The following is a 14,565-nucleotide window of genomic DNA, read 5'->3' on the forward strand; positions in this document are numbered from 1 at the left end:
CGATGTATTTTCATCGGCTACCCGCAAACTTCCTTTGGATATCTCTTCTATAGACCGAAAGATAATGTTATCTTTGTTGCGAGGAGAGGAGTTTTCCGAGAGCGAGAACTCATAAGCCAAGGAGACAGTGGGAGGCAAATCGAACTTGAAGAGATTCAAGAGTCGATAGATGAAGGAACCTCTACCGCTGGCTTTCAACCCGAGGAGGAAACTCCGGTTGAACCGATTGACGAATCCTTACCTCTTAGACGTTCCGATAGAGTTAGAGTTCAACCCCAGTTTTATGGTTTTCATATTACTACCGAAGGGGACACGTATATTAGTGATTGTACACTAGTAAATCTTGATGAACCTAATAGCTATAAGGAAGCCATGGCAGGCTCGGAGTCTGCGAAATGGAAAGAGGCGATGGATAGCGAGATCCAATCCATGTACGATAACCAAGTTTGGAATTTGGTTGATTACGTGCCCGAACGTAAGACCGTAGGGTGCAAGTGGATCTTCAAGAAGAAGACCGACATGGATGGGAACGTACACACGTATAAAGCGCGATTGGTTGCGAAGGGCTTTACTCAAACTCCCGGAGTTGACTATGATGAGACCTTCTCACCAGTTGCGAAGATTAAATCTATTAGAGTGATGCTAGCGATTGCCGCATTTCATGATTATGAGATTTGGCAAATGGATGTCAAGACCGTTTTCCTTAATGGAAAGTTGGCTGAGGATGTTTACATGGCTCAGCCAGAGGGGTTTGTGGATCCGAAGCATCCGAATAGAGTGTGTAAGCTTGAGAAGTCCATTTATGGACTTAAGCAAGCGTCTCGCAGATGGAATCTTTGCTTCGATGAGAAAGTCAAAGAGTTTGGATTTGTACGAAGCGAAGACGAATCTTGTGTATATGTCAAAGCCAGTGGGAGTATAGTAAGCTTCCTCGTTCTATATGTCGATGACATATTACTCATAGGAAACGACATCCCGACTCTGCAGGAGGTTAAGTCCTGGCTCGGGAAGTGCTTCGCTATGAAGGACCTCGGAGAGGCTTCTTACATTTTGGGAATAAGGATAGTAAGAGAAAGAAGTAAGAGACTAATTGGACTTAGTCAGAATACTTACTTAGAGAAGGTACTAAAACGTTTTAGTATGAAAAACTCAAAGAAGGGAGAACTACCGATACAAGGAAATGCCAAGTTGAGTAAGACTCAAAGTCCGAGTACCGAAGCTGAGATAGCAGAAATGAGCCGAGTACCATACGCTTCCGCAGTTGGCTCAATCATGTGCGCTATGACTTGTACTCGCCCTGATGTAGCCTTCGCTTTGAGCATGGTTAGCAGATATCAAGGGAACCCTGGCAAAGCACATTGGATTGCGGTGAAGAACATCCTTAAGTACCTTCGGAGGACGAAAGAATGGTTCTTGGTCCTTGGAGGGAGTGATGACTTGAAGGTGCGAGGGTATAGTGACGCCAGCTTTCAAACCGATAGGGACAACTATCGTTCGCAGTCGGGCTGGGTCTTTACCCTAAATGGAGGAGCAGTGACATGGAAAAGTTCCAAGCAGGAAACCGTAGCTAATTCAACGTGCGAATCAGAGTACATCGCAGCAAGCGAAGCGTCGAAGGAGGCAATATGGCTGAAGAACTTCATCGGTGATCTTGGAGTTGTGCCGCCCATAAAGGAGCCCATGGAGATTTTCTGTGATAACGAAGGTGCGGTTGCCTTGACCAAGGAACCGAGGGATCATGGTAGATCTCGACATATCGACAGAAAATATCACTTCATTAGACATCGTGTAGAAGAAGGACAACTCGTAGTGAAGAGGATATCATCAGAAGATAACCCAGCAGATCCGCTTACGAAGGGACTGAGTAGGGTTAAGCACTTACAGCATGCTAGGAGTATTGGGCTGAAGGATGATATTAGCATAGATTAGATAGTATTAGAAACGTATAATAGATAAATGTAATTGACATTTGATGATTAAATAAAGGAGTTTTATTTATGAGTAAAGTTACTATCACATGTTAGTTGTTTAACTATTGTTTCACTTTGCATGTTTTGACTTCCAGAATAATTGAGTTTATTAGGAATAATCGAATTATTCAAATGGTCCACAATCGTTCATATGTTGGGAGTAGATATGAATGAAGATTGTCATGAATTGGTGTGTAGAATGTCTAAATGGTGTTAGACATAGCAAGGGTTGCTGCAACGTTCATGAGTGCTTATGAACTGGTTTTGAGCATTGGAATAAACCCGCGCTTGCTGGAATCACCTTATGGAATACGATATAAAAGGTGATCGCAAGACGATAATATCATATGGTCTTAAAACCTAGATATATGGTTTATTATTTGTTAATTGATTGTGCATTGATAATGCGAAAACGCATCAGTAACTTGATGTTATAAAACGCATTGTTGTGTATAGTTGGTTAATGAATAAGTAAATGCATATAAGTCGAAGTTTATCTGTAAATTTTATTCTAAGAGGATAGAAGAGATATCTTGGCCACTCGATGATTTGATTTGACTTATGTGCCGGGCCCGGTCAGAACTGAATTGATGTGTTTGATTAAGTTCTATGTCAAATAAATCAAAGATCGAGAAATCTAAATGCTAGACTAACCATTCCATAGGATTGTCAGCATGATATCTAACAGAGGACTGTACGATCCCTTATCTAAAGGACAAGATTGATTAGATCAGAGTTGACAGCGTCTTTGAGAGCTACGATTGCAAACCGTATTATACTTGTATAGTTACTAGACTTATCCAAGTGGGAGACTGTTGGAATAGTGTCTAAGGCTATAACTATATTCGGTGGTGCATGGTCCTTTTGGGTTGCCTTCACCATAGCAACTTGAAGGATGATTTATTAAGAGAGAGAGTAAATATTATAAGGAATAATATTTAGCTATTTGATTAATATAAGTCATAAATTAATTGGTATTAATTTGGTGACTTAAAGAGATTAATTAAATAAGAGGGTATAAACTGTCAATTGTTTGATAGTTAGACTTTGGACTGTAAATCCATTAAGATACACTTTGGACGGATTCTAAGAGCTTTAGGATAGCTCAAAATCGTCCATAGGGATATCTATGGAATGGATTTGGATAGCCTTAAGAGAAGATTATCCAATTAGGGTTTAGGGTGAAACCCTTAAGGAGTCTAAAGGTATAAATAGGCCCTTGGGATGTGGAATTCGTGTACAACCTTTCAGAACCTAAAGCAAGGAACCTCTGGTCGAATTCCATCCCCTCTCCTCTCTCCCAAATCATCTTGCTTGCTATTGGTGTTTGTAAGCCATTAGAGGAGTGACAATTGTGACTCTAGAAGCTCCAAGACAACAAGATCAACAAGGAACTCAAAGGTATGATTCTAGATCTGTTTTAATGTTGTTGTTTAACCTTATTAGCCATTAGAAGTCTTGGATTCAAAAGCATGTTTATTAGAAAGCCTAGATCCAAGCAATAGGGTTTTGCATGCGCACATAGGAAAGTTCTTATGGCTAAAACCCAACATGATGGAAACCGCACTTGTTGCATTTGGGAAGATTACCGGAATAAGGTTTGGAAGCATTTGAAGTGGCTGAGGTTGGAGCATGTGGTGCGGCTGGAACCGATGCGGTAACAGCATTAACCGCCACTGTCTGCTGCTTCTTGGAGGTGTCGGGGCCCTGGCGCCCCTTCCTCTTATTGTTCTTTCCCCTCTTGCCATCTCCTTCCTTCGTCTTCTCAGCCTCCACTGGCTTCTCTCCCTTCTTGTTGTTATGGTCATACAACCTTTTTGCCAATCTTTTCGCGCTGTCAAATGTTTCGGGGTTTGCAGCTATCACATTCCCTATGATTCTAATGCTATGGCACAAGCTAAACAGACGTTCTCTTTTCGGTGGTAGGGGTATAGTTTTAGATTCCCTAGAAATCCCGATCTCATCAAGACGTGCGTTAGTTATACTTTGGAGAGAGTGTAGTTGATCAGGCTACATCCACTCCTTGGTACCACTAAGAACAGTCCTGAATTAACCGAGACACTAGTATTATTTTTGTTTGGTTCGGCGTTAGGTTCCTATTCCTAGTGCAAACAAGGTTGTTTTATCTACTTGTTTTGTTCAGAGTTATGTTAGTCCCTCTTTTTGGTTTATAGTTGCATATCCATGTGTGGCTAGATATGCTAGTTCACTATAAACAAAGCTCTGATACCAACCTGTCACACCCCCGAACCAGACGGCGGAAACGTCCGAGGGCTATCGTGACTCATTGAATACCATCACAATGCATATACATGAAACATAACATTATACATCACCAACATTTGGAATGATACAACTGGTAGCGTTTACATTCATTACATTGTTTCAAAACATTACATTCTCAAAAATAACTGTTTGATACTACTTAAACCACAGCAAAACGTCATAGAGTACAAATCATCCTTCACCTTATCTGTTACCTGAGAATACAAGTATTTTGAAAAACGTCAACATATGAAATGTTGGTGAGTTCATAAGTAGTGTTTGAAATCCAATGTATTGTTTGAAAACCACCAGAAAATCCGATATTTTCTAAAAATAGAGTAGTGTAAAAATATGTGAAGATCCGTGAGTATGCTTGTTTGAATTCTATAGATGTAAGCGTAAGAGTTGTAAAATTCGACAGGTAATTCACAAGTGTACTTGTTGAAAACCCTAGGAAAACCCGACGTTTTCCTATCACTTTGCTTTACTTAGTTTGTGTACTGTTGTTTCGTTGCGTTAGAGGTATTCGTTGAGCTCCGGAGGCATTGAGTATACAGTGGGTGGTGAATTGTTGTGACGTCCGTTAATGAAAAACGTCCAATCGACAACCTTACAAGCGATCCCTAAGGCGTCACTCGTAATTATTCACACAACTCAATCCTCCCGGACTTGTGTAGTCCCACGACTGGAGGGAAGAAGAGAAGGTGCGAAACCCTCGGTATTTCCCCGCGTCGATCAAGACCATTGCAATTGCGAAGGGCCCGAAGCCCAACCCGCAATCGTGAGTTACCGACTTTACTAGCAGCACTGAAGGACCCTTAGGGACCAGCAGCATGTTTGCCATTGAAAGTCCTTTTACGTTATGTCGGATCGGTAAAACCCAACACTTCGTAAGAGAGAGGTCTTCGGGCCTTAAGATCAGGTCATTGGGCTAGCTAGGCTCAACAAACAAGATTTTACACTTTTGGGGCCCGAAGATGGTGCGTAGACGTCTGTGCACACTCGCATGTATAGTGACTTCCCAATCGTTATTAGTTATGAATCGTAATGTCGTAATGTTATAGTGTCGTCGTGTTAGTAGTTTCGGATTTTTATTGGTTCGAGACCGAACCAAATTCGTTTGACAACGACTTTTGGTGTTGTAATGTATTGTATTTCGTCGATAGTCGTGGTACCATCATTTGGTCAAATTGCATGTATTGAACTAGCCTTGAGAATTTTCTGTTTTCAGTCCCTCTTTGGTTGTAAAATTTACTTTTTCAACCCCTTTATTTAAATACTTTACGGTTTGGTACTTAAATCAATTTTCTTGACATTTTAATACCAAAAATTATTGAAATAAATATTTTCCAGCATATTTTTCATAGAAAACAGCTTAAGCCCTTAAATTCCAATTTTCTCGGTTATAACCCATCTTTTTCGCAAGTTTGACAATTTTGGCCCAAATTGTAAAACTTTTGCAACTTTAGTCCCCTTTAAATTTAAAAAGCATCTTAAACCTTTGAAAAGGACTTGGAACACTTATAGTCCACTGTTTTACAAAAAAAAAATACAGTTTTGGCCCTCCAAAACAGAAAATTTCGCATAATGGGCCTCATTGGGCCGAAAATGTCATTTTTAGCCCATTAAGCTTGGAATTTATGTTTTTAACCCTCCAAATAGTATATTTTCAGAAAACACATTATGTAAACTGTTTTGACTCATCTCACCCATCAGATTTCGAAATATTTCATTTTAGGCCCTTCAACTTTGTATTTTTAACATTTTATGTCAAAAAAAATGAGTTTTTAGCCCAAAATAAGTGTTGTCGAGCCATTTGGCTATTTTTCTTAGTATACTTTGCATGTAGTAGTATATTTTATGCTAGAATAAAATATATATCTCAGTTTTTAGCATTTCATAACTAGATCTAGCATCAAAATCATATAAAACATACATATAAGCATAGAAATCAACCACAACATACACATAATGATGGATCTAAACCTTTGCTTGTATTCTCCCCCACAAAAAATTATAAAAACCGAAAATAAGGGGGTATGAAACCCACCTTGGGTGTTGATTCGGTTTTTGAAGAAAGAATGGAAGAAATGAAGTGATTTTTGGCCTTTCCACTCCTTGATGAAGTTTTCGAGTTTATGGAGTTTTCTAGAGTGCAAGATCACGATTTTTGCATGGATTAGGAAGAGATTTTTATAAAACAAGGAATACAAGTCATAGATCCAAGCAAAACCTTACCTTAGATGATGATTTTTGTGGAAGAACTTCCTTGAATGCTCCCTAAATCTCGAGATTTTGGATGGAGAAGAAGAAAGAAGCCTTGAGTGATCTAGAGAGAGTTTGTGAGAGATGTGTGTGTGTGTGGGTGTTGCTCGGCCGAGAGTGAGAGAGAGAGGAAGAAGAAATGATGTTTGAGGTGAGGTTTGCATGGAGATATGAGTTTCTTGCATGGAAGTCCAAAAGATAAAAATGAGGTGGCATGAGAAAGTCAAACCTTTCTCTTGGGCTTGTTTTGGGCCAAAAACATGGAAGGAAAAAGGAAAATTTTGGGCTTTTTGCTCCTAAGCCCAATATTAGAGTTAGTCTTAGGTATTTATTGGCCTTATAAAATAAAATTGTGATTTTTATGTTTTAATAAGCTAGATTGGGTTAATCATGGATCAAAGCTTTCAATTTATTTCATTCTAGGCCCAATATGGCCCATAATATTGAAATAAATGAATGTGGATCCAATTAGAGCCCAATTAGGGTTCTAAGCCCATGATAGTCCAATTGGAAGCTTATTGGTCCATTTGGATCCAATAAGGAAGTTCTAGTCCAAAATGGACTTAACAAGAACTTCTAGGGTTTTCCAATTGCTTGATGTAGGGAATTGGGGTTTAGTTTTCCATTGAGTAAGCATCATACATGCTTTTGAGTTTTTGAATTCAACATTTACTTGAGTATAGTGATTACAAGACATAAAATTTCTAGTTGTGACATCGTGTTTTCAATCAAAAAAATTCTAGATTTGGTAATCTTTTAAAGGAAGGTCAAACTTATGTTATTATCAAACCCAACATGGCGGCTGTGGCTGTGAACAATGGTTTTAGTGTTACGGGTCACAAACGGACCATAACTTTGAGTTGGAGAAGTATTCTAAAAAAAGTGAGGATCTTTCAGGTCCGGTAAATGGTTTTGTGTTTGTTGATTTTAATTCTATTATGAAACAAACATGTGCAAGAGATTCATTCTTTGGTTAGTTATTTTATTTTATTGCAATCACTTTTATAAATTGTCTAATTTATTATACATTAACTTAATATTAATTATTATATTTTATTAAACTTATGTAGATATTGTTGGACAAGTTGTCTCATTTCGTGCACTTGAAACATCAAATCCTAACCCATCCAAGCATTACATAAAGATGACAATTAGAAACTTACAGTAATATTATATTTCTTTTATTTCTTTATTATTTTTAATCATATTTTTTCATACTAATTAATTTAGCTCTGTACCCCTGAAGTTCTTTATATTTGGAACTCATGCACACCAGATGTCACAGTACCTCAAAACTAATCTCACGGTTACTTGTATTGTTATAGTGATGCAATTTGCTAAACTTAACATTTGGGATGGTTTGTAGTCATGCCATTTTTATTTATTTTTTATTTGAATTTACTTTTATTGAATTATTTTAATTTTACAAGAATTGATCAAGCCCAAAGTCATTTTGATGTAACCAAATTGTTCATTAATTCAGACATTGTCGAAATTATTAAGTTCAAAAAAAGTTAGTTTTCTTGAACCTTTTAAATTTTTTATTATTGTTTCGTAATTAAAACATTTACAACTTCTTATATGTAAATAAATATTTATAAACATTACAGTTTGAAAGTCGATAACAATGGAGGTACGTCTGAAAAAATCATAACTACACTCCCAAGCTACTCTTATTCTTATATAGATGATTTTAAAGGGGATTTCCCTTTAAAAACAATTTGTAAGATCACATAACCACTGAAGGTATATTGCATTATTTGATATCCTTTAATTTTATTTACAAATTGTATGTTTAAAATTTAATGTTCTATTAAAAAATTTCTGTTTTTTATCTATATTTATTTTTTTATTGGAATTAACTTTTTATTGAGTAACTTTTACCTTTTATTTTATATAGGTAATAAAATTTCTATTAGTTGGTTCCATCGTGAATATTAGACGGAATCTACGTTGGTATTACGATACATGCTCCAAATGTGGGGAAAAGATAGACACAGTACCCAAAGTCAATCATTCCTATAACACCACAGATAAAATTTAAGAGACTGTTGTTACTAAATGTAAAGAAGCACATTGCAACATTTCGGATTTTCGTCCTGTTACAAAGTATAAACATTTATATTTATACACATTTGTATTTATATTAACCATTTCACTTTTGAACAAAATTGATATTAATGTTATATTTTTTTTTGTTTAGGTATATGATTCCAATCAACGTACAAGATGCTACTGGCACCATCGGATTGACTCTTTTTTATAGGGATGCGAAGAAGCTATTAGATATAAGTGCATACCAATTGAGAAAAATACATGAAGAGTTATAGTATTTTATTCATATTTTTTGGTAAAAAAACATTTTATTTGTTTTAATTCATACTTTTAAATAAAAAAACATTTTATTTGTTTAATATGTTAAACATTCCTCTTACAGGCTGGAGATAGTTTGGAACTATTTCCAAACCAAATTAACATCTTGAAAAACCGTAAGTTTGCTTTTCTTGTAGATATTACGTCCTCTAATGTGTACAACTATAATAATATATATACCATTCTCAAACTTACGGAAGATGTATCAATTGTTTCGGAATTAGAAAGTAAACTTGAACTTTTGGTATGTACATTTCCCTATAAATTACATATTTGTTTTTGACTTTTTAAGTAACCTCTGGGTTTTCCAACATATTTTATAGAGTACTAATTTGTGTCTATGACTCAAGTCCCTTTGGAATATGATGAAGATGTAGAGAAAGTTGTGAAGGTATTTTGAAGTCCATAACAATAATTATTTATATTTAACGATATAAACTTCAATATGTACTTTCATTAGTTACTCCAGTTCGATTATTTAACAAATTATGTTTTGTTTTTACTGTTATATGTTGGTAATAGCAACATGCATTATCTGATTTTTTTTCATTTTATACATTACAAGGGTAATTTTGGAAATAAACAAAATAAAAATAGTTTAATAGCAATGTACTTTCATGTCTTCAAATTAATTTTTTTATTTCCAACAATGTCTTCAAATTACATATTTGTTAACTGTTATTTGTTAACTGTACAGGTTCAAAATGGTCATACTTTTGTAATTTTATACATTATATAGAAATTTTTAAAATTTTATAAATTAAAAATGTACTTTTTTATACTTCGATTTGTTTGTTCAATTTTTACAGTAATTTATTTAACAACTTATGTTTTGTTTATGTTATTAGCATGCTATTTCTTTTACGGATGACAATTTAACTCCGTCGAATGATGATAAATCGAGCGCAGCCAGTCCTATCAAAACGTCAACAAATTTAAAGCATAATTTGCATGACGTTTATGATGTTGATGATGATGGTGATAAGTTCAACAAATCAAAAAGGAAATCTTTGAGTGAAGAGACGCCACTTTTGGTGCCAAAAGTGGAGAAGTAGTTCATTATGGTTTATAAAAACAATTCTTAATTTTGGTTTGGTTTGGTTTTAAATACTATTTCGTTGTTTCATTCAAGTATTTTGGGGAATTTCAATTGTTTTGATACGTTTGTTTTGTTTATTTCAAATGGTTTAACAATACATATTCACTTGCTTTGACAATTTTGCTTTAAATTTGATTTGTATCACAATTACATTTCTAAAATGGCTTGAATTTTTCAAAGTAAATTAAAAACAGGAAAAAATGTAAATTAAAATGAGAATTAGTAATAATACCAGTAAATGATGCATGGATGATGTTTCTCTTCAACTTTTTAACATCATTGATGCTTCCACCTCATAGCATGAGAAACGTTTTATTATAGACATACACGTACCTTTTATGGAGATAATAGTACACTCAAATTAATCTTTGAACATAAAATGTTTAAAAACAATTAAATTTAAATTCAAAACAAGCAATATACTTGTGTACAAGGGATTGTTAAACACTATATATATATATATATATATATATATATATATATATATATATATATATATATATATATATATATATATATATATATATATATATATATATATATATATATATATATATATATCATGGTTGTAAAAATCGCTCGACGGTTGCTCTGCAGTTGACTGGGATCAAGCGATTAATCGATTTGGCGGGGATTAATCGGGGATTAATCGGAGACCCTAAATTACTAATAAAAATATTTTAAAATTTAATACATCCTAAGAAAATTAGTATTTGAATATTTAAAATTTTGAAAATTTTAAACTTTTAAATATTTGGTATAATATTTGAAATTTTGAATATTTAAAAATTTAAAAATTTAAAATTTTGTTAAGTTTTGTGTAATATTTGAAATTTTGAAATTTTGAAAATTTTCCCGCCTAGGAGCGCCAAGGACCGCCGAGGACCGCCAAAGACCGCTGAAGACCGCCGAGACCGAGTATAACCAATTTCCTCCAAACACTCCTAATCGTAATCAGTTGCAGACCGCCAAGCGCCTAGGCGCCGCCTAGGCCGATATTTACAATACTGATATATATATATATATATATATATATATATATATATATATATATATATATATATATATATATATATATATATATATATATATATAACAAATAGTTTTTACATTGCAATAAATAAGAATTATATTAAAATAACTAAAACCATTTAAATATATATATATATATATATATATATATATATATATATATATATATATATCATGGTTGTAAAAATCGCTCGACGGTTGCTCTGCAGTTGACTGAGATCAAGCGATTAATCGATTTGGCGGGGATTAATCGGGGATTAATCGGAGACCCTAAATTACTAATAAAAATATTTTAAAATTTAATACATCCTAAGAAAATTAGTATTTGAATATTTAAAATTTTGAAAATTTTAAACTTTTAAATATTTGGTATAATATTTGAAATTTTGAATATTTAAAAATTTAAAAATTTAAAATTTTGTTAAGTTTTGTGTAATATTTGAAATTTTGAAATTTTGAAAATTTTCCCGCCTAGGAGCGCCAAGGACCGCCGAGGACCGCCAAAGACCGCTGAAGACCGCCGAGACCGAGTATAACCAATTTCCTCCAAACACTCCTAATCGTAATCAGTTGCAGACCGCCAAGCGCCTAGGCGCCGCCTAGGCCGATATTTACAATACTGATATATATATATATATATATATATATATATATATATATATATATATATATATATATATATATATATATATATATATATATAACAAATAGTTTTTACATTGCAATAAATAAGAATTATATTAAAATAACTAAAACCATTTAAAATTATGATAAAAAAATGACAAAGAATTTACTTATGTACAGAACAATCATATAGGTATACCTAAATCTAAAAAAAATCAACCTAACAATTAATAAAATTGAAAGTTTTCATATATATTTTTTATTTAACTAGAAATAAACTCAATATTCATATTCAATATTCAATGATATCTATTAATATTATAATCTATTTGCTATTTTTATATGTCTTTTTTTTTTGACGAGTTAACATGAACAAATTCAGAACCTACAAAATGAAAAATTAAATTATTTAATAGATAAAAGTCGTTCTTGAAAATTATAATTCAATTTATTCTTAATTATAGGAACATTGTAATTGTTTTTCAAAGCTTAAATTGGTACATATCCTATTTTGTTGAAAATCAAGAATCCATAAATTGGTCAAACAATTGTTTCATTAAGTTTGTGGTCGTTAAATCCATAGATTGGTTTTATATTTTTGTTAGTAATTAGTAACTTTTATGAATTTTCTTATAAGGGCATAATTCTCTTTTTTTTTGTTTAAAAACTGTTAAGCACTGTTTTTTAGGGGTTTTTTTTTTCAGAATTATTCTTTATAACTCCATTTAAACATTTAAATTCAAATTCAAAACAAGTAATGCAGTTGTCTACAAGGGCATAATTGTCTTTTTCTGTTGAAAAACACTGTTTTCAGAGTTTTTTTAATATATTTTTTTTTTCATAATTATGCTTTATAAATCTCTTTAAATTATACAAAAGCAATGTACTTGAGTAAAAGGTCATAATAGTCAATGTTTCACATGGGTAAATAAAAGCTCAATTTCAACTTCACGAATGTGTCAATATCAAATTGGTGAGTCAAACCCACAGTAATCCTAATTCTTATTGTGTGCTGAAAATCAAGTATCAAAAGTCAAAACTCAAAACTCAAATTCAAAATTAGAATCAAATTATGAATTGAAGGATATTAGCTGTTGGCAGCAAGCCATTCACCGATATCTTCCCCAGAAGGTAGTCTCACGGCTTCAATCATGTTTCTACTACCCAAAGTAGCTTCAATATTTTGTGTTACTTGTGCCTCCTGTAAAATAAAAATAGCATTTTGTAAAAGTTTTTTCCTTGACTTTTAGTGAATTAAAAAGAAATGTAAATAAAATACCTTACTTCGATAATGTGCACTCATCTTTGGACGAATTGTCCTCTGGTTCCTGAAATTATGCATTTTACACTATGTTCAATACACGTAATAACACAACTACTTAGATGGAATAATCTTTACAAAAATTATAGCATTTGATGATAAACCCAATAACTTATATTATGATATAATCAGTAACATATAGCTCTAAAGAAACATCTCGCTTCTATAAAAAGCCACAACAATAGAAAACATGTTTCAAACAATCACATCCATGGTAATCCTAATTCCTATTCTTCTTGCAATTTCCAAAACCTTTTTCTGAGCACCAAATGCATTTGCTTCCTCTTTACGAAAACAGATTTAAAGCTTTAAACAATCAAGGGCAAAGTTGTATTTTTGAATTTAATCCCGATGTGTGTGTTTCTAGATTCACATAAATGGTCATGTCAAGAAAAATCGACTACATGTAAAATCTAGGCCCTATGCACGTTTATCCTTTAAATCATACCTTAAAATCATCCATATTTACTAGGAACGTATAGATTTTAATTTGTTGCTGAAAAATCAATGTAAAAAAAATCGATATTGAAAATTTGAAATTAGAATTCAAATTTCTAAAAAGCGAGATTTTTTGGGGGTCTAAATTACCTCCAAATCGGTATATAGATTCGCCTAAAGGATTTTGCAGAACGTTGACAACTTCCTCTGATTCATCATTTCTTCTCCTTCATACTTTATTATGATTCATCATTGCTTGGGCTGACTCATGCCGATGATGGTATCCTCTTCCTAATCGTTCCACGTTCCATTTCAAAACACACGATAATATGTTAGTAATCGCATCCTTCTGATTTCCTATTTTGGAGAATATTGAGACCAATCATTGTATGCAGTTTAATCGTGAAGGTTCTGACCTACATACACATTCTTCCAACAACTTCATCTGATTTATTGTACGCCCCATATGAGATTTGTAGTCAATTGGATAGATAGGTTTAGGGCTACGTTTAATTGTACGCATTCATTCATCCTTTCTCCCTTTTTCGCATACCTAGAAATGTAGAAATGTAGATGGGTACGTTAGGTTTGGTAGGTTAGGGGGGTTTCATACGTGGCTGTCAGTATTTCAAAATACGGATCTTAATGCTAAATTATACAATTCAAAAGTGTACGAAGTATAAAAATTCTTAAGCTATAATAACTGTATAATGAGAATAATGAAACTGCAATTCTATATTACAATTTAAAAATAAAAAAATTAGATATTATAATACAAATATATAATTTGTATATAATATTGATGTACAATTCATTTTTAAGACAAATGATTTAGTGGTAACTTTATATTTTTTATTTATGTTTTGTTGACATAAAAATATTATATTGTAACTACATTACAAGGATGTCCTACTTACAAACTTTATAAACCATAATGCAAATATATTTCAAATTTTATCATCATATTATTTTATATTATATTATCTTCACTTTAATTATTATTTTTCATGCTTATCATCTAATTTTAAATAATAATTACGGTTGTGTTGTTTTATTAACTACGTGTAGTATTTTATTTACTAATTGTTGTTATTTGTTCAGAACGCAAACAGTCATGAAGTCGGTTAATTCTAAAAAGACTAGAAAATTAAATACTTTTTACTTAGAAAATAGATAGC

The 14,565-nt window shown here is 32.9% G+C and overlaps 1 long non-coding RNA gene across 1 annotated transcript; it reads right to left on the reverse strand.

The window, feature by feature from the left end:
• Positions 1-12,540: 12,540 nt before the first annotated feature.
• On the reverse strand, positions 12,541-13,852 carry LOC145008442 (uncharacterized). The gene is made up of 3 exons (XR_013663433.1): positions 13,538-13,852; positions 12,913-12,956; positions 12,541-12,829 (listed from the first exon to the last, which is right to left on the reverse strand). It is a non-coding gene; the product is annotated as an uncharacterized LOC145008442 (long non-coding RNA).
• Between the last annotated feature and the right edge of the window lie 713 nt (positions 13,853-14,565).

This window comes from Lactuca saligna, chromosome 8 (assembly GCF_052625555.1).
Source record: "Lactuca saligna cultivar CGN05327 chromosome 8, ASM5262555v1, whole genome shotgun sequence".
NCBI lineage: Eukaryota > Viridiplantae > Streptophyta > Magnoliopsida > Asterales > Asteraceae > Lactuca > Lactuca saligna.